The sequence below is a fragment of the Bubalus kerabau genome, chromosome 5 (genome assembly GCF_029407905.1).
Source record: "Bubalus kerabau isolate K-KA32 ecotype Philippines breed swamp buffalo chromosome 5, PCC_UOA_SB_1v2, whole genome shotgun sequence".
Taxonomy (NCBI): domain Eukaryota; kingdom Metazoa; phylum Chordata; class Mammalia; order Artiodactyla; family Bovidae; genus Bubalus; species Bubalus kerabau.
Window position 1 is genome coordinate 51,446,788 of NC_073628.1, and position 19,176 is coordinate 51,465,963.

The following is a 19,176-nucleotide window of genomic DNA, read 5'->3' on the forward strand; positions in this document are numbered from 1 at the left end:
CACAAGGTGGTAAATGCTCTAATAAACCCTGGCCAACAAAAGTAGAATCATAAGTCCAAGAATTAAAGAGCCACCAATCATTTATTTAACAATATCTACTAGGTACCTGTTAAATACCAGGTACTGTGCTAGGTGTTGGAAATATTATGGTGGGCAAGACAGATCTTAAACAGCTTTAAGTATAGGTTGCACTTATCATAAACATAGAAGGGATTTTTGAGGCCATGTGATATAACCCAATCCAATGAAAAATCCTCACCACAGCTTCTTGGCAAGTGCCAGTTACATTAATGTGGCCTATCTCCAGTAATAGGAAACATACGTTAATTTATGTCTAAAGTTGAATGATTATAAGTGTTGACTAAGCTTTATTTGAGTGAAACTGTGCCTCTGAGTAAAAATTATATATTTCAGAGCTGAAAAGAACCTGTTAGTAAATGTAAATTCTTTCTCTTTTCCATGTGATGAAAAAGGCATTAACCTTCACTAAAGTATTAGCTCAAGGAAGATAGGGATTTTGTATTTTGTCATAGCCTTTTGTTTATTCATAGCCTTTACCATAGAACAGACTTTGATACGTGATAGGCCTTAAGACAGGGAAGTCTGGTGTGCTGCAGTCCATGGGGTCGCAAAGAGTCAGACATGACTTACCTATTGAACAGCAACAACAAAGGCCCTAAGTATGTATGTGAATGAGTGAATAATAGTGGTCATCATATACCAAGCATAACTCTATCAAGCAGTGTAACTCTATATAACTCTATCATAACTGTATCAAGCTCTTTACATAAATTATCTCATTTCTTTCTCACAATAAGATCGGAGTATTTACTAGTTCCCATCCTACCGGTGGCCAACTGATAATAACTTGCTGAGGCTAACGGACTTAAGTGGTAACACTTAGGCTAAAGTTTTCTTTGTACCTTCTTATGGCCAGTTGTCAGCCTTCCCCAGTGGCTCAGATGGTAAAGAATCTGCCTGCAATGCAGGAGACACAAGTTTGATCCCTGGATTGGGAAGATACCCTGGAGAAGGGAATAGCTACCCACTCCAGTATTCTTGCGGGGAGAATTCCATGGTCAGGGGAGCCTGGTGGGCTACAGTCCGTGGGTTCACAAAGCGTTAGACACAACTGAGCAACTAACACACACACACACGGCCAGTTGTCATTCTTGCTTGTACTCTGGAGACTTAGGATGTGAAAGCATTTCACAAACTTGTCTTTCTTTGCAAAGTAGAATAACTGGACAAAGGCAGACAAAGATATATCGAGGAAATAGTCAAGCAAAGGTTGAGTAATCTTTGTGGCACCACTGAGCCCAAGGAAACTCCATGGGGACAACGGCAAATATATTAAGGATGGTAATACAGCTGGCCAATTTCCTATTTTCTCTCAGATCCATATTCTGCCTTCCCTCACCCTTTTACATATCATAGATAATAATATATTACAAACTTTCTTATTGACTGGTTCCCATGTTGTGAGATGAATGGGATGTATTGACAGAGGACAGCAGAAGCCAAGATAATTTTGACTTTCTTAATCTTCTGGCAGTGGCTGTCTCCTTTGAGCCCTAGATCCTACAAGATTACCTCTAACTTTGTGGTCCCACCTCTGACTGGCAGCTCCAACAGGGATTCCAGCTTCAGCCAGGCAGTTCCAGTAATGAGTTCTGACAAAGCTGCCTTTTCCTGTCATCCAGCCGAGACTAAGAATGAACTATCACCCAGTTGTTGCTAAAAAAAAGGGTTGCTTCCCCATCTCACGTTTGGGTTCTAAGCTCTTTCATCTTTCCTGTGACCAATTCCTTATATTAAATTCCCTCTGTTGAAAGACTTAAGGTTGTTTCTGTTTCCTCACGAGGTGGACTTGACTGATACACAGTTAAGTCTTCAAATTTCAAGGTCTTAGACAATATTGATTCATTTTTTGGTGTGTGGTTAAAACTCAATCAGTGTTCACTGGGCAGGCTGCCACATGATTCAGGACCCATGGTAGCTCTCTTGTGACACTGCCTTTCTCTAAGGGCCTTGGAGCCCTCTCTTGGATGCTCCCATGGCAGAGGGGACTCTGAGTCAAGAATCACGCAAAAAAGGACTTTATAGGCCAGTCTTGGAAGAGTCATATAACACTATCTTCCACAATCCATTGGGCAGAATGTTTAGGGACACTGATAAATGTATTTTTTCTGTGGGTCCATGAGCAGGAGATATGTTATATCACCATCTAGTCAATCTCCACTGCACTGGGATGTGGAGACTTTGGCTGAGCTGGGTCTGTGCGTGCACACACTTCTCCCTTCTCATCTCTTCCATTTGCTCTTCTCATCCTGCCTTATTCATACATAATTCAGTTGAAAGACCCTTAAGGAAACTCAATATGGTGTGATGCTTATGCTTTGGGGGTCAGGATGAAGTGTATATGAATACATTATTCATCAACCAGTTAGACCACAACATGCCCCTTCAAATCCTAGAACTTGGTACCTAGAAGCAGCCATGGGCAGACTGGTGATAGGTGAACATTCTCTCATACACTCCACTGAAGAAGGTAAGAATTTGCTTCCCTATGCTTTGACGGTGGTGTATCCTTTGCTATTCAAAGAGTGGATCCTGTCAGTCAGCAGAACCAACAACATCTGGGAGTTTATTTGAAATGTAGCATTTCAGGCTTCAGCCCAGCTTGACGGAATCAGGAACCCATAATTTAATAAGATCCCTGTGGATTTGTCCACGTCCAAGGTAAGAGAAACCCAAGTAAGACGGTAGGTGTTGCAAGAGGGCATCAGAGGGCAGACACACTGAAACCATACTCACAGAAAACTAGTCAATCTAATCACACTAGGACCACAGCCTTGTCTAACTCAATGAAACTAAGCCATATACCTTTGGGGCCACCCAAGACGGACGGGTCATGGTGGAGAGGTCTGACAGAATGTGGTCCACTGGAGAAGGGAATGGCAAACCACTTTAGTATTCATGCCTTGAGAACCCCATGAACAGTATGAAAAGGCAAAATGATAAGATACTGAAAGAGGAGCTCCCCAGGTCAGTAGGTGCCCAATATGCTACTGGAGATCAGTGGAAAAATAACTCCAGAAAGAATGAAGGGATGGAGCCAAAGCAAAAACAATACCCAACTGTGGATGTGACTTGTTATAGAAGCAAGGTCCGATGCTGTAAAGAGCAATATTGCATAGGAACCTGGAATGTCAGGTCCATGAAGCAAGGCAAACTGGAAGTGGTCAAACAGGAGATGGCAAGAGTGAACGTTGACATTCTAGGAATCAGTGAACTAAAATGGACTGGAATGGGTGAATTTAACTCAGATGACCATTATATCTACTACTGCGGGAAGGAATCCCTCAGAAGAAATGGAGTAGCCATCATGGTCAACAAAAGAGTCCGAAATGCAGTACTTGGATGCAATCTCAAAAACCACAGAATGATCTCTGTTCGTTTCCAAGGCAAACCATTCAATATCACAGTAATCCAAGACTATGCCCCAACCAGTAATGCCAAAGAAGCTGAAGTTGAACGGTTCTACGAAGACCTACAAGACCTTTTAGAACTAACACCCCAAAAAGATGTCCTTTTCATTATAGGGGACTGGAATGCAAAAGTAGGAAGTCAAGAAACACCTAGAGTGACAGGCAAATTTGGCCTTGGAGTACGGAATGAAGCAGGGCAAAGACTAATAGAGTTTTGCCAAGAAAACACACTGGTCTTAGCAAACACCCTCTTCCAACAACACAAGAGAAGACTTTACACATGAACATCACCAGATGGTCAACACCAAAATCAGATTGATTATATTCTTTGCAGCCAAAGATGGAGAAGCTCTATACAGTCAGCAAAAACAAGACCGGGAGCTGACTGTGGCTCAGATCATGAGCTCCTTATTGCCAAATTCAGACTTAAATTGAAGAAAGTAGGGAAAACCACTAGACCATTCAGGTATGACCTAAAGCAAATCCCTTATGATTATACAGTGGAAGTGAGAAATAGATTTAAGGGACTAGATCTGATAGATAGAGTGCCTGATGAACTACGGACTGAGGTTCATGGCATTGTACAGGAGATAGGGTTCAAAGCCATCCCCATGGAAAAGAAATGCAAAAAAGAAAAGTGGCTGTCTGGGGAGGCCTTACAAATAGCTGTGAAAAGAAGAAAAGCAAAAAGCAAAGGAGAAAAGGAAAGATATAAGCATCTGAATGCAGAGTTCCAAAGAATAGCAAGAAGAGATAAGAAAGCCTTCCTCAGTGATCAATGCAAAGAAATAGAGGAAAACAATAGAATGGGAAAGACTAGAGATCTCTTCAAGAAAATTAGAGATACCAAGGGAACATTTCTTGCAAAGATGGGCTCGATAAAGGACAGAAATGGTATGGACCTAACAGAAGCAGAAGATATTAAGAAGAGGTGGCAAGAATACACCGAAGAACTGTACAAAAAAAGATCTTCACGACCAAGATAATCACGATGGTGTGATCACTCACCTAGAGCCAGACATCCTGGAATGTGAAGTCAAGTGGGCCTTAGAAAGCATCACTACGAACAAAGCTAGTGGAGGTGATGGAATTCCAGTTGAGCTATTTCAAATCCTAAAAGATGATGCTGTGAAAGTGCTGCACTCAATATGCCAGCAAATTTGGAAAACTCAGCAGTGGCCACAGGACTGGAAAAGGTCAGTTTTCATTCCAATCCCAAAGGAAAGGAATGCCAAAGAATGTTCAAACTGCTGCACAATTGCACTCATCTCACATACTAGTAAAGTAATGCTCAAAATTCTCCAAGCCAGGCTTCAGCAATGTGTGAACCATGAACTTCCTGATGTTCAAGCTGGTTTTAGAAAAGGCAGAGGAACCAGAGATCAAATTGCCAACTTCTGCTGGATCATGGAAAAAGCAAAAGAGTTCCAGAAAAACATTCATTTCTGCTTTATTGACTATGCCAAAGCCTTTGACTGTGCGGATCACAATAAACTGTGGAAAATTCTTAAAGAGATGGGAATACCAGACCACCTGACCTGCCTCTTGAGAAACCTCTATGCAGGTCAGGAAGCAACAGTTAGAACTGGACATGGAACAACAGACTGGTTCCAAATAGGAAAAGGAGTACGTCAAGGCTGTATATTGTCACCCTGCTTATTTAACTTGTGTACAGAGTACATCATGAGGAATGCTGGGCTGGAAGAAGCACGAGCTGGAATCAAGATTGCCAGGAGAAATATCAACAACCTCAGATATGCAGATGACACCACCCTTATGGCAGAAAGTGAAGAGGAACTAAAAAGCCTCTTGATGAAAGTGAAAGAGGAGAGTGAAAAAGTTGGCTTAAAGCTCAACATTCAGAAAACTAAGATCATGGCATCTGGTCCCATCACTTCATGGGAAATAGATGGGGAAACAGAGGAAACAGTGTCAGACTTTATTTTTTTGAGCTGCAAAATCACTTCAGATGGTGACTGCAGCCATGAAATTAAAAAATGCTTATTTCTTTGAAGGAAAGTTATGACCAACCTAGATAGCATATTGAAAAGCAGAGACATTACTTTGCCAACAAAGGTCTGTCTAGTCAAGGCTATGGTTTTTCCAGTGGTCATGTATGGATGTGAGAGTTGGACTGTGAAGAAAGCTGAGCACCGAAGAATTGATGCTTTTGAACTGTGGTGTTGGAGAAAACTGTTGAGAGTCCCTTGGACCGCAAGGAGATCCAACCAGTCCATTCTAAAGGAGATCATCCCTGGATGTTCTTTGGAAGGAATGATGCTAAAGCTGAAACTCCAGTACTTTGGCCCCCTCATGCGAAGAGTTGACTCATTGGAAAAGACTCTGATGCTGGGAGGGATTGGGGGCAGGAGGAAAAGGGGACGACAGAGTGTGAGATGGCAGGATGGCATCACTGACTCAATGGACGTGAATTTGAGTGAACTCTGGGAGTTTGTGATGGACAGGTAGGCCTGGTGGGCTGCAATTCATGGGGTTGCAAAGAGTCGGCCACGACTGAGCGACTGAACTGAAATGGGGATTTGTACGCATTAAAGTTTGGGAAACATTAGTGTAATTTATAGTTAATACTTTGCTCAGCTGGTGTCACAGGCGTCTATGCGGGACATACTGAGCTGTTTTATGGTTTCAGGAACTCTTGTCTGAGCTCCCACAGAATAAACTCATCCTGCCTCGCCTCTTAAAGAAATTAAGAAATTGGACAGCAGGCGCATGCTGATGTTCTAACACCAACATGAAGAAGAAAGAAAGAAAAGAAGAAGGAAGGAAGGAAGGCAGGGAGGGATGGAGGAAGGGAAGGAGGGAAGGGAAGGAAGAAAGGTCAAGTTTATAGAGTAGAGTGGTCTCGGGGCCAGAAACTCCCAGATTGCCCAGGAGTGGACATGCATCAGTGAATATGCATGAGCATGAGTAAGAAACTTAAAACTGTCTCCTTTTTTTTTTTTTTTTTAAGAATTTACTCTCTAACTTTATTTTACTTCATATTGAGTTACCCTTCTCTGGTTACTTTTTTTTTTTTTTTCTTGAAGTATAATTGATTTACAATGTTGCATTATTTCAGGTATATAGCAAAGTGATTCAGTCATACACAGTAATACATATATATATACACACATACATACATATACATATATTCTTATTCAGATTCTTTTCCATTATATGTTGTTACAAGATACTGAATATAGTTCCCTGTGCTATATGCTAGATCATCGTTGCTTATCTATTTTATATACAATAGTTTGACTCTGTTCATGCCAAACTCCTAATTTATCCCTGCTCCCACCCTTTGATAATCCATGTTTGTTTGCCATGTCTGTCAGTCTGTTCTGTAAATAAGTTCATTTTTCTCGACTCCACATACAGTTGATATCATGTGATATTTGTCTTCCTCTGTGTGACTGACTTTACTTAGTATGATAACCCATATGTGTGCACTTAGTTACTCAGTCATTTCTGACTCTTTGTGACCCCATGGAATGTAGCTCACCAGGCTCCTCTGTCCATGGGGATTCTCCAGGCAAGAATACTGGAGAGGGTTGCCATGCCCCTCTCCAGGGGATCTTCCTGACCCAGGGATAGAACTCCCAGGTCTCCCACATTGTGGGCAGATTCTTTACCATCTGAGCCACCAGGAAGCCCAATAATACTGGAGTGGGTAGCCTATCCCTTCTCCAGGAGCTCTTCCCAACTGAAGAAGCAAACCAGGGTCTCTTGCATTGTAGGTGGATTCTTTACCAGCTGAGCTACCAAGGAAGCCAGATAATCAATATAAAATCCCCTATCTCCTGTTAACAGATTTGGGCCATAGGCAATGGGTCAACTCTTAGGAATCTCTGAAACAAACTGATTTTTATATCTTCTTGCCTTCTCTGCCAGCATGACAATTGAAAATTCCTACTTATTCTTAAAACTGAGATTAAATGCCAAATCTCCTATGATTCTCTGAATCCAAAGCTTACCCCAGGCCCTTGGTACCCTTCTAGACTGACCTTCCAGGGCATGAAGCTAGGGGTTGCCTTCCACTACTAGGCCCCCCATACCTCTGATAATCAATCCAGGCTGGCCTCTGACACTCTCCCGTTTTCCTGAGGAGAAAGCTACCAACTAAATCTTCAGGTAAATACATCATCACACTTTGGTGCTATAGCGAGAGCTTAAGGATGGCTCATGTGTTTTAACAGAGGCCTTCTGCAGTCTTAAATGAAGTCCCGTAAGCACCTGAGGGAAGGCTTCTGCCCAGGTAGAGAGAAGCAGTGAGAGAAAGGCAGGGAATGAAAGGCTTTGTACACAGCCCTGCACGCAGGGCTTTGTCCCAGACAAAGTGAACTTGGCAAAGACCAGTTCTTTCTTAGCCTGGGTCTCCCTCAGGCAACACAGGGCAATAGTGCATTTATCCTATGGCTACATGTATCAGAGGGCAGAGAGATGCCTAAACATGGCAGCTCTTAACCCAGGGACGGGTGGAGGTGGGAGGGAGGCAGCTGTGTGTGTGCTATGAGGGCACTGGTGCTGTATACTCACAGTGATATTGAGTACCGGTATATTCACAGTTGGTTTATTCTAACCTTTATGGGCTGAGCAGGACTAATGGGCTTGTGTATTTTGGGAAACATTCCTTGGTGTTTCTAATTCATTTACCTGTGGATAACTGCCTTAAATGAATTGGTAGCTCTCATTTATTGATTCATTCATTTATATTGCAAACATGATGGACTGCACACACACAGGTTACTAAAACAGGCCCTACCCTCTAAATGCTTACAGTCCTGTTTGCTTGGACCTTGCCCATTTATGAATTAGTCTAATACTTGCCTGTCTTACCTCCACTTTACTCCGGCCCTGGGAAGACTCTGCATCCCCTCCCCACTCTTGGGAGGGAGTACTTGACTTATGATCCTTTAATAGAATTGAAGAAAGTAGGGAAAACCACTTGGAGAAGGAAATGGCAACCCACTCCAGTATTCTTGCCTAGAGAATCCTGTGGACAGAGGAGCCTGGTGGGCTGCCATCTATGGGATCACACAGAGTTGGACAAGACTGAAGCGACTTAGCATGCGTACATGCATTGGAGAAGGAAATGGCAACCCACTCCAGTATTCTTGCCTGGAGAATCCCAGGGACAGAGGAGCCTGGTGGGCTGCTGTCTATGGGGTCACACAGAGTTGAACATGACTGAAGCGACTTAGCAGCAGCAGCAACAGCAGCAGCAAGGAAAACCACTAGACCATTGAGGTATGACCTAAATCAAATGTCTTACGATTATACAGTGAAAGTTACAAATAGATTCAAGGGATTAGATCTGATAGACAGAGTACCTGAAGAACTATGGATGGAGGTTTGTGACATTGTACAGGAGGCAGGGATCGAGACCACCCCCAAGGAAAAGAAATGCAAAAAGGCAAAATGGTTGTCTGAGGAGGCCTTACAAATAGCTGAAAAAAGAAGAGAAGCTAAAGGAATAGGAGAAAAGGAAAGATATACCCATTTGGATGCAGAGTTCCAAAAACTAGCAAGGAGAGATAAGAAACCCTTCCTCAGCAATCAGTGCAAAGAAATAGAGGAAAAGAATAGAATGGGAAAGATGAGAGATCTCTTCAAGAAAATTAGAGATACCAAAGGAACTTTCCATGCAAAGTTCCCTTGCACAATAAAGGACAGAAATGATATGGACCTAACATAAGCAGAAGATATTAAGAAGAGATGGCAAGAATACACAGAAGAACTGTACAAAAAAGATCTTCATGACCCTGATAACCATGATGGTGTGACCCAGAGCCAGACATCCTGGAATGCGAAGTCAAGTGGGCCTTAGGAAGCATCACTATGAATGAAACTAGTGGAGGTGATAGAATTCCAGTGGAGCTATTTCAAATCCTAAAAGATGATGCTGTGAAAGTGCTGCACTCAATATGCCAGCAAATATGGAAAACTCAGCAGTGGCCACAGGACTGGAAAAAGTCAGTTTTCATTCCAATCCCAAAGGAAGGCAATGCCAAAGAATGTTCAAACTACTGCACAATTCATCTCACACGCTAGTAAAGTAATGCTCAAAATTCTCCAAGCCAGGCTTCAACAGTATGTGAACTTCCAGATGTTCAAGTTGAATTTAGAAAAGGCAGAGGAACCAGAAATCAAATTGCTGACATCCATTGGATCATCAAAAAAGCAAGTGAGTTCCAAAAAAACATCTACTTCTGCTTTATTGACTATGCCAAAGCCTTTGATTGTGTGGATCACAATAAACTGTGGAAAATTCTGAAAGAGATGGGAATACCAGATCATCTGACCTGCCTCTTGAGAAATCTGTATGCAGATCAGGAAGCAACAGTTAGAACTGGATGTGGAACAACAGACTGGTTGCAAATTGGGAAAAGGGTATATCAAGGTTGTATATTGTCACCCTGCTTATTTAACTTATATGCAGAGTACATCATGAGAAAAGCTGGGTTGGATGAAGCACAAGCTGGAATCAAGATTGCTGGGAGAAATATCAATAACCTCAGATATGCACATGACACCACCCTTATGCCAAAAAGCGAAGAAGAACTAAAGAGCCTCTTAATGAAAGAGAAAGAGGACAGTGAAAAAGTTGACTTAAAATTCAACATTCAGAGAACTAAGATCATGGCATCTGGTCCCATCACTTCATGGGAAATAGATGGGGAAACAGTGGAAACAATGACAGACTTTATTTTGGGGGGCTCCAAAATCACTGCAGATGGTGATTGCAGCCATGAAATTAAAAGATGCTTGCTCCTTGGAAGAAAAGCTATGACCAACCTAGAGAGCATATTAAAAAGCTGACATTAAAAAGAAACATATTAAAAAGAGACATTATTTTTCCAACAAAGGTCCATCTAGTCAAGGCTATGGTTTTTCCAGTAGTCATGTATGGATGTGAGAGTTGGACTATAAAGAAAGCTGAGCACTGAATAACTGATGCTTTTGAACTGCAGTGTTGGAGAAGACCCTTGAGAGTCCCTTGAACTCTAAGGAGATCCAACCAGTCCATACTAAAGGAAACCAGTCCTGAATATTCATTGGAAGGACTGATGCTGAAGTTGAAGCTCCAATACTTTGGCCACCTTATGTGAAGAACTGACTCACAAAAGTCCCTGATGCTGGGAAAGATTGAAGGCATGAGGAGAAGGGGACGATAGAGGATGAGATGTTTGGATGGCGTCACTGACTCAATGGATATGAGTTTGAGTAAACTCTGGGAGTTGGTGATGGACAGGGAAGCCTGGCATGCTGCCATCCATGGGGTTACAAAGACTAGGACATGACCGAGTGACTGAACTGAACTGAATAGAATTGGGAAATTTAATATTATAACTAAAAGGAGTTTTGTTTCATCTGTTCTGGTTCCTCCCATTCTGTCAAAACACATTTGATAAGGAAACTGAGCCTTTTCTCCCCTTTTTAAATTAAAAGACTTTTTTTTTTTTTGAGCAGTTTTAGGTTTACAGAAAAAGTGAGCAGAAAGTATAGAGAGTTCCCATATACCTCCTCACTCTCCACCCAGTTTCTCCTATTATTACATCTTGTATTAGTGTGGTGTATTTGTTACAAATGATGAACCAATATGGATACATAATATTTTTGACTATAAGAGTTCATTCCTGGTATACAACCTACAGGTTAGGACAAATGTATAATGACATATACCCATAATTGCAGTGTCATACTGTATGGCTGCTGCTGCTGCTGCTAAGTCGCTTCAATTGTGTCCGACTCTGTGTGACCCCATAGACAGCAGCCCACCAGGCTCCACCGTTCCTGGGATTCTCCAGGCAAGAACACTGGAGCGGGTTGCCATTTCCTTCTCCAATGCATGAAAGTGAAAAGTGAAAGTGAAGTCGCTCAGTTGTGTCCGACTCTTAGCGACCCCATGGACTGCAGCCTACCAGGCTCCTCCATCCATGGGATTTTCCAGGCAAGAGTACTGGAGTGGGGTGCCATTGCCTTCTCCAATACTGTATGGTTACACTGTCCTAAATAGTTACACTGTCCTAAAATCCCATCTGTAGCCCCCTTTGCTCATTTATCTTGATGTTCTCAGGGTCTGCCTCCCTACCTCCCCTGCCCATGCTACAAGGTAAGATTGCACTCCCCTGGATGCAGATCAAGGTGCAGCTTATATTCAGGTCACCTTGCCCCACCCCAGTATCTTGGCTATCTCACTACCCAGTCATCTCTAAATTTCCGCTGAACTTGACAAAAAAATTCACCCTGCCTGCTCAGTGGAAAGACCCACAGGGAGATGAGTAAGATTGGATCTCTAGGCTCTGAAAGTTACAAAAAATCCAGCTAGCTAGCAGGGCAATTTAATTTTCTGCTGAACAGCCTCAGGGAATTTCTCAAGAAATGCCAAGATTGTGGAATGGCTTTTCTTTAATCTTTATGACTCATTCCTCCTAAGCCAGCCCTAGTCCTTTAATGAAGCTTTTTTTTTTTTTTTTTGCAGATGTAATTTTAGTGGTGCTACAATGTGTCTAATGAAGTAATAATTTGTGGGTGTGCAGGGTGTTATGAGGCAGCAGGAGGCCAGTTTAGGCAGTTCCTGCAGGAAGCAAAGCCAAGGTACCCACCCCATTTAGAAGATGTGCATTTCCCAGGCCCCACTGGCTGTTGCATGTTTGGCATTTGGAAACCCCTGGTTGGCAAGGATCCGAACAATATATTCTTCAAATCATTGTTCCAGAAAGGCAGCAGGGCAGACAGTAATCATTCCAGTTTGAACGATATTATCTGAACCTGCTGACAACAGGTTCTACTGGACTTGGGAGCTGCTAGGTTTCTCCTTAGAAGGACACTGATCTTTGGAAGGCAGGAAAGAAGTAAGATTCTTCATGGTCTGCAAGGCCACTCCACATGACAGTTCAGGAGGCCAGGACCGTCCTCAGGTCTCGTCCAGGCCCTCCTGCTGCTGTTCCCCCATTCCAGATTCCATGACCTCTGCTACAGACGCCCCCTTCCGCCCCACTTCCCCCATCACGGAACGCTTCATAACCAATTGTCACTTGCTCCTTACTTGTCCACAGGCCCCTTTGGACTGTTTCCTCACTGAGATCTGGACAGCTCTCTCTACAATAATGTTGGCAAAGTATACAGATTAGTTGAACAAATGAATGAACTGAATGGCTGTAATGGTTCTTTACCTCCATGAATGGCCCTTCTGTGTTGCAAAACAGAAGCCTCTACGCAATTCATACTTCCTCTCTTTTGAGCACAAGCTCATTCCATTTGGTCACCAAGTCCATCAGTTTAAATCCTAAAATATCTCCCAAACCCTCTTCATTACTTTGTCCCTACCTGAGTTTAGATTCTGAGCATCTCTTGTAAGGGTTGCCACATAAAATACAGGGTGCCCCATTACATTTGAATGTTAGGAAAACAATATATTAATTTTTTTTAGTATAAGTTTATCCCAAATATTGCAAGGGACTATGCTAAAAATTTTTCATAGCTTATGTGAATTTCAAATGTAATTTGGTGGTCCTGTATTTAAATTTTCTTGTTATAAAATAATACATTTTTATTGTTATAAAATACATACAATTTTACTCATTAGCCATTTTCACGTGTACAATTCAGTGGTGTTAAGCACATTCACAATATGCCGCCACCACCACTATCCATTTCCAGAACTCTTCCATCATCCCAAACAGAAACTGTACCTCTTATAAAACAAATCCTCACTCCCCACTGCCTACATTCTCTAGTAACATTTACTAGATGTTACTACAGTACATCTACAGTACTATTACTTCCTGTCTATATGAGTTTGCCTGTTCTAGGTACTTTATGTAAGATGAGTCATACAATATTTGTTTTTTTGTGTGTGGCTTATTTCACTTAGTGTAATATCTTTCAGGTTCACCCATGTTGTAGCATATACAAGGTTTTCATTCCTTTTTAAATTTAAATAATATTCCATTGCATGTGAATACCATGTTTTGTTTATCCATTCATCTGTTATTCCATCTTTTGGTTATTGCAAATAATTCTGCTATAAACACTGGTGTGTAAGTATTTGAGTTCCCGCTTTTCCTGGTGGCTCAGAGGGTAAAACATCTGCCTACAATGTGGAAGACTAGGGTTTGATCCCTGGGATCCAGAAAGATCCCCTGGAGAAGGAAATGGCAACCCACTCCAGTATACTTGCCTGGAAAATCCCATGGACAGAGGAGCCTGGCAGGCTACAGTCCATGGGGACACGACTGAGTGACTTCACTTTCTTTCACTTTTTAAATTCTTTTGGGCATATACCTAGACATGGAATTGCCAGATCATAGGGTAATTCTATGCTTAACTTGTTGAGGAAATGTCAAACTGTTAACACATCATTTTTTATTTCCGGGTTTTTAATTGCAAGGTCAGCGGCTCTCATTTCCACGATTCTCATGCCCATGTGTTAAAGGATCAACTATAACTGAAAACTCAGCTGCCAAAGAAGCTGCCACCAAGGTGAGGTGGACTTCTGTGTCTACCTTGCTGATGAGAACTGGTTTTAATTTAGTAGTGGCACAGCAAGGATTGGAATAGCTAGCAAGCATTCTCAATGTTGGAAGAGTTCAATATTTGACATCAAAATCATAGCAATCAACATTACATCTTTAAAATTATTATGTAAATAAGTAAGACCAGAATAATATCTGCCTAGGCCAAAGTAATATAAGAGGTGCTGATAGGTATTGTATCAGCAGGTTAACCAAGAACACATCCAAGAGTTGATTTCTGATTGTTCAAATTTTGAACAAAAAATTCATTCAACAAATCGAGTAGACCAGCAAAAGCAAAAACTCGTAATGCAATATGAAAATCTTCTCTGGTAATCAAATAGCCCCAAACTGGAGGCAAGCCAATTCTGATTCACAAAACATCTGGAATTGTCCATGGATTTTCACATAGGCCTGGTTGTGCTTTCCTAGCCCTGTCATTGCTTGGACCCTTGGCAGTGATGACCACCTTTTTTCCCCCAAGAAGGCCCCCCAGTTAATTTTTAAAAGTTTGTCATTTGGGTGCTTTATTGTCTCTTCATGTATCTAATAACTAATTTTACTCACTTGTTACTTGTAATTATGAGAGATATAGTTTTATTTCTAGAAATTCTATTTTTTAACTACTCGTTATTTTTCTTTATTTTTTTCATTAAAATTATTAATTTATTTATTTGGTTGCACTGGGTCTTAGCTGTGGCACATGGGGTCTCTAACTGTAGCAAACTCTTAACTGTGGCATGTGGGATCTAACTCCCTAGCTAGGGATCGAACCTGGGCTCCCTGCACTGGGAGCTGGGAGCTTTAGCCACTGGTCCACCAGGGAAGTCCCTCATTGTTTTTCATAGTGACACTCTTTTCTTAGTGTTTATTCCCTCACTGATTAATTTAAATATGCGTATGCCATAACTTTTAGAGTTACGTTATACCATCTCAAGTCTTTAGGGTTCTAATCCTGGTATTTACTGTGTCTGTTAACTCATACATAGTTTTTCCTTATGTGTTTTTAAAAAATTTTAATTGTGAGGTCATCATTTGATTGATGAGACTAGCTTATGGCCTGGATTGTGAAAGTCTCCTCCTTGAGAGATGTTCCATTTAATTCTGGGGTATCACTGGCTTGGTGAAAATTGTATCACTGGTGGCATAAACTGTTATAAGAATTTCTTGGTCTAGAGGTTCTGGGACCATGAGAATAACCAAAAATGAAATAGCCAAGAGAAAAGCAAAACCAAAGCCCCATGAAACAAAGCTCCAGGTTTTCCATCTCAACTGAAAGTATTTTATTTTAATATTTTTCCTCATTTAGGGTCTAAGCAAAAAGTAGTGATGTTCCTTGTTATTCAGTACTGGTGGATGGATTTTTTTTTCCCTAGGTCACCTTTTTTTACTAAACATCCTGCTTATAGATGATCCTGGCTGTGTGTGTGGGTCTTAGGTCCAATTTCCTAGTCTTTGCAAAACTAAAAACTTATCTCCAGATCTTACAAGGTGGCAAAACCTAAGCCCTTAAGTTACTGAGTTCTATCATCTTCCTTGGAAGCTCCAGAGTCTCAGTATTCTGACTACTCTGAGCCTTTCTCTTGCCTCTATGTATCTTTCTTCTTGTGTGTTCATCTATGTGTGTGTGTATTTGCGACCTGACTAAATCCAGCTTGAACATCTGGAAGTTCTCTGTTCATGTACTGTTGAAGCCTAGCTTGGAAAATTTTTAGCATTACCTTGCTAGCATATGAAATGAGTGCAATTGTGTCTGACTCTTTGTGACCCTCTGGACTGTAGCCAACCAGGCTATTCTGTCCATGGGATTCTCCAGGCAAGAATACTGTAGCAGGTTGCCATTTCCTACTCCATGGGATCTTCCTGACCCAGGCATCCAACCTGTGTCTCTTGCACCTCCTGCACTGGCAGGCATGTATACATTTAAGCTTTTATCTTTTCAGTCATAAATTTATACAACATTTCCAGGGCATGAAAATGGAGAACTTTCAGGTAACTTACCTAGTTCTTTCTTATTTTGCAAAATTAGAAGCCACTAGGAATTTTCTGAATCCATTGAACAACAAATCTCTTATCTTTAAAATAAGAATCATGATACTATCTCACAGCCTTGTTTGGACAATTCAGTTAAAACATTCACCTACTCACCCAGCCCAGAAACTGGCATGTGGTGAACACTAAGTGGTCACCTAGTGTTTATTCTCTTCAGGGAACTCTAAGGAACTACAGCTACATCACATCCTACTCTGCAATACTGACCAAGGAAGGACCTAGGGTGGCAAATATCATGACCTCTGGAGGCTTCTAGTGTATTAACTGATATTGCTGCTGACACCAGAAGCATTGAAAAGATGTATTTTTAGTTCATTCTAGCAAGCAAAAAGTAAACATTTAAATAAGCATTTTAGATAGTGTCATTCTATTAAGCAGGGCTCAGTAGTGAGAATAAACTAGGGGCTGCATCCAGGTGAGAATTATTTTTTTTTGTTCCTTTTCAAACATTTCCAGGCTGATTTGTTCCTGAACCCTCATGGTAGGAAGTATTTCTGTGCACTTTTTGTTTTTTCTATGCTTCTTTTTAAAATTCAAACTCAAGATTTGAGAAAGGGATAGGGTAGACAATCACTGTCTAATGACACCAAAAATGCTATACCAACATTATTAAAATTACAAGCAAAAGAAAGAAAATATTCCTGTGTAATCCCATAGTCTTAAAGTATTATAATTTTAATTATCCTTGATCCATGTACTCCTTTTCACCTGTATACATTTTGCATTCTTAAATAATTCCAATCCCAAAGAAGGGCAATGCCAAAGAATGCTCAAACTACCACACAATTGCACTCATTTCACATGCTAGCAAGATAATGCTCAAAATTCTCCAAGCTAGGCTTTAATAGTACATAAACAGAGAACTTCCAAATGTTCAAGCTGGATTTAGAAAAGGCAGAGGAACCAGAGATCAATTTGCCAACATCTGTTGGATCATAGAAAAATCAAGAGAATTCCAGAAAGACATCTACTTCTGTTTCATTGACTACGCTAAAGCCTTTGACTGTGTGGATCACAACCAACTGTGAAAAATTCTTAAACAGATGGAAATGCCAGACCACCTTACCTGCCTCCTGTGAACCCTGTATGCAGGTCAAGAAGCAACAGCTAGCACTGGACGTGAAACAATGGACTGGCTCCAAATTGGGAAAGGAGTGCTTCAAGGCTGTGTATTGTCACCCTGCTTATTTAACTTATATGCTTCATGAGATATGTTGGGCTAGATGAAGCACAAGCTGGAATCAAGATTGCTGGGAGAAATAACAGTAACTGCAGACATGCAGATGACACCACCCTTATGGCAGAAAGTGAAGAGGAACTAAAGAGCCTCTTGATGAAAGTGAAAGAGGAGAGTGAAAAAGTTGGCTTAAAACTCAACATTCAAAAAAAGAAGATCGTGGCATCTTGTCCCATCACTTCATGGCAAATAGATGGGAAAACAATGGAAACAGTGAAAAACTTTATTTTTTGGGCTCCAAAATCACTGCAGATGATGAATGCAGCCACAAAATTAAAAGATGCTAGGTTGCTCCTTGGGAGAAAAGCTATGACCAACCTAGACAGCATATTAAAAAGCAGAGACATTACTTTACCAATAAAGGTCCATCTAGTCAAAGCTATGGTTTTTCCAGCAGTCATATATGGATGTGAGAGTTGGGCTATAAAGAAAGCTGCACACCGGAGAATTGATGCTTTTGAACTGTGGTGTTGGAGAAGACTCTTGAGAGTCCCTTGGACTGCAAGGAGATCCAACTAGTCAATCCTAAAGGACATCAATCCTGAATATTCATTAGAAAGACTGATGCTGAAGCTGAATGCTTTGGCCACCTGATGCAAAGAGCTGACTCACTGGAAAAGTCCCTGATGCTGGGAAAGACTGAAGGCGGGAGGAGAAGGGGATGACGGGGTATGAGATGATTGGATGGCATCACCCACTTGATGGACATGAGTTTGAGCAAGCTCTGGGAGATGATGAAGAACAGGGAAGCCTGGTGTGCTGCAGTCCATGGGGTCACAAAGAGTCAGACACCACTGAGCGACTGAACAACAACAATGACAATATGGATACAAGTTTCTGTCATCCTTTATATCAGAAATATTTTTCATTATTCTTTATAACTCTTTTTTACAGACTTGTGGTGAAGTATATATAACACAAAACTTACTGTTTTAACATTTTAAAATGTACAATTCAGTGGTAAATACACTCACATCATTGTGCGACCATCACTGTTATCTATTAATTTCCAGAACATTTCATCATCCCAAACTGAAATTCTAATCTGTGAAACACTAGCTTCATGTAACCTCCTTCCTTCAGCCCCTAGTAAAACTATTGCACTTTCTGTCTCTGTGAATTTTTAGGTTTATAATCTTTATGATTAAACAATATTCTATCAATGTATTATATTATAAAAATCCTCCCTTTACTTATTACAAAATTTTTTGGTTATGACAAGTTCTGCTGTGTTGACCATAACTGTACATAATGCTGTCTTCTTTTGGACTGTCTTGGACTTTTTTCTTATATGTACTGACCAGTGTCTTTTGACCATGCTTACCTCACCCCATATTTGAAGAGTTTTGCATATACTGAAAAACACCTCCCCAAAGTGGATGCTAAAGCTCACTCTCCCAGTATCCCTGCTACACGAAGGACCTGGGCCCTTCCACATATACATCTATAAGAAACTCCACTTTGGAAAGGAGCAGCGTGGGGGGAAGTGTAGGGTCTACCCACTGACAAGCTTGCAGGGAAAGGCTTCGGGCACCTTGGAGGCAATAGCTTGGTGCTGGATGTCCAGGACCTGAGCTGTCTGGAGACTCAGGTCTGTCCAGGAAAAGTGGTGGTGCTTCTGGAGTACCTCCTGGTGCCCCATGATGGGGTTGGCCCTTATCCCTGGATACATAGCTCCCAAGGCTCTTCTTTATCTTGCATCCCAGAGAGCCTATAAGTTTCCCGAAGTCTTTTAAGAAATTCCATTCCTGCTTGAACTAGCCAAGGTGGATTCTGTTGTTTTCCATTAAGCATATAGATTATTTCCTTAGACTATAAAACACAGAGGTTACTGCCTCAAAGGGTATAATTTTTAAAAAATGGCTCTGCTGAACGT

The 19,176-nt window shown here is 41.3% G+C and overlaps 1 pseudogene; it reads right to left on the reverse strand.

Annotated features, from left to right (window-relative positions):
• Positions 1-13,888: 13,888 nt before the first annotated feature.
• LOC129654222 (cardiolipin synthase (CMP-forming)-like) lies at positions 13,889-18,942 on the reverse strand (annotated as a pseudogene).
• Positions 18,943-19,176: the final 234 nt, after the last annotated feature.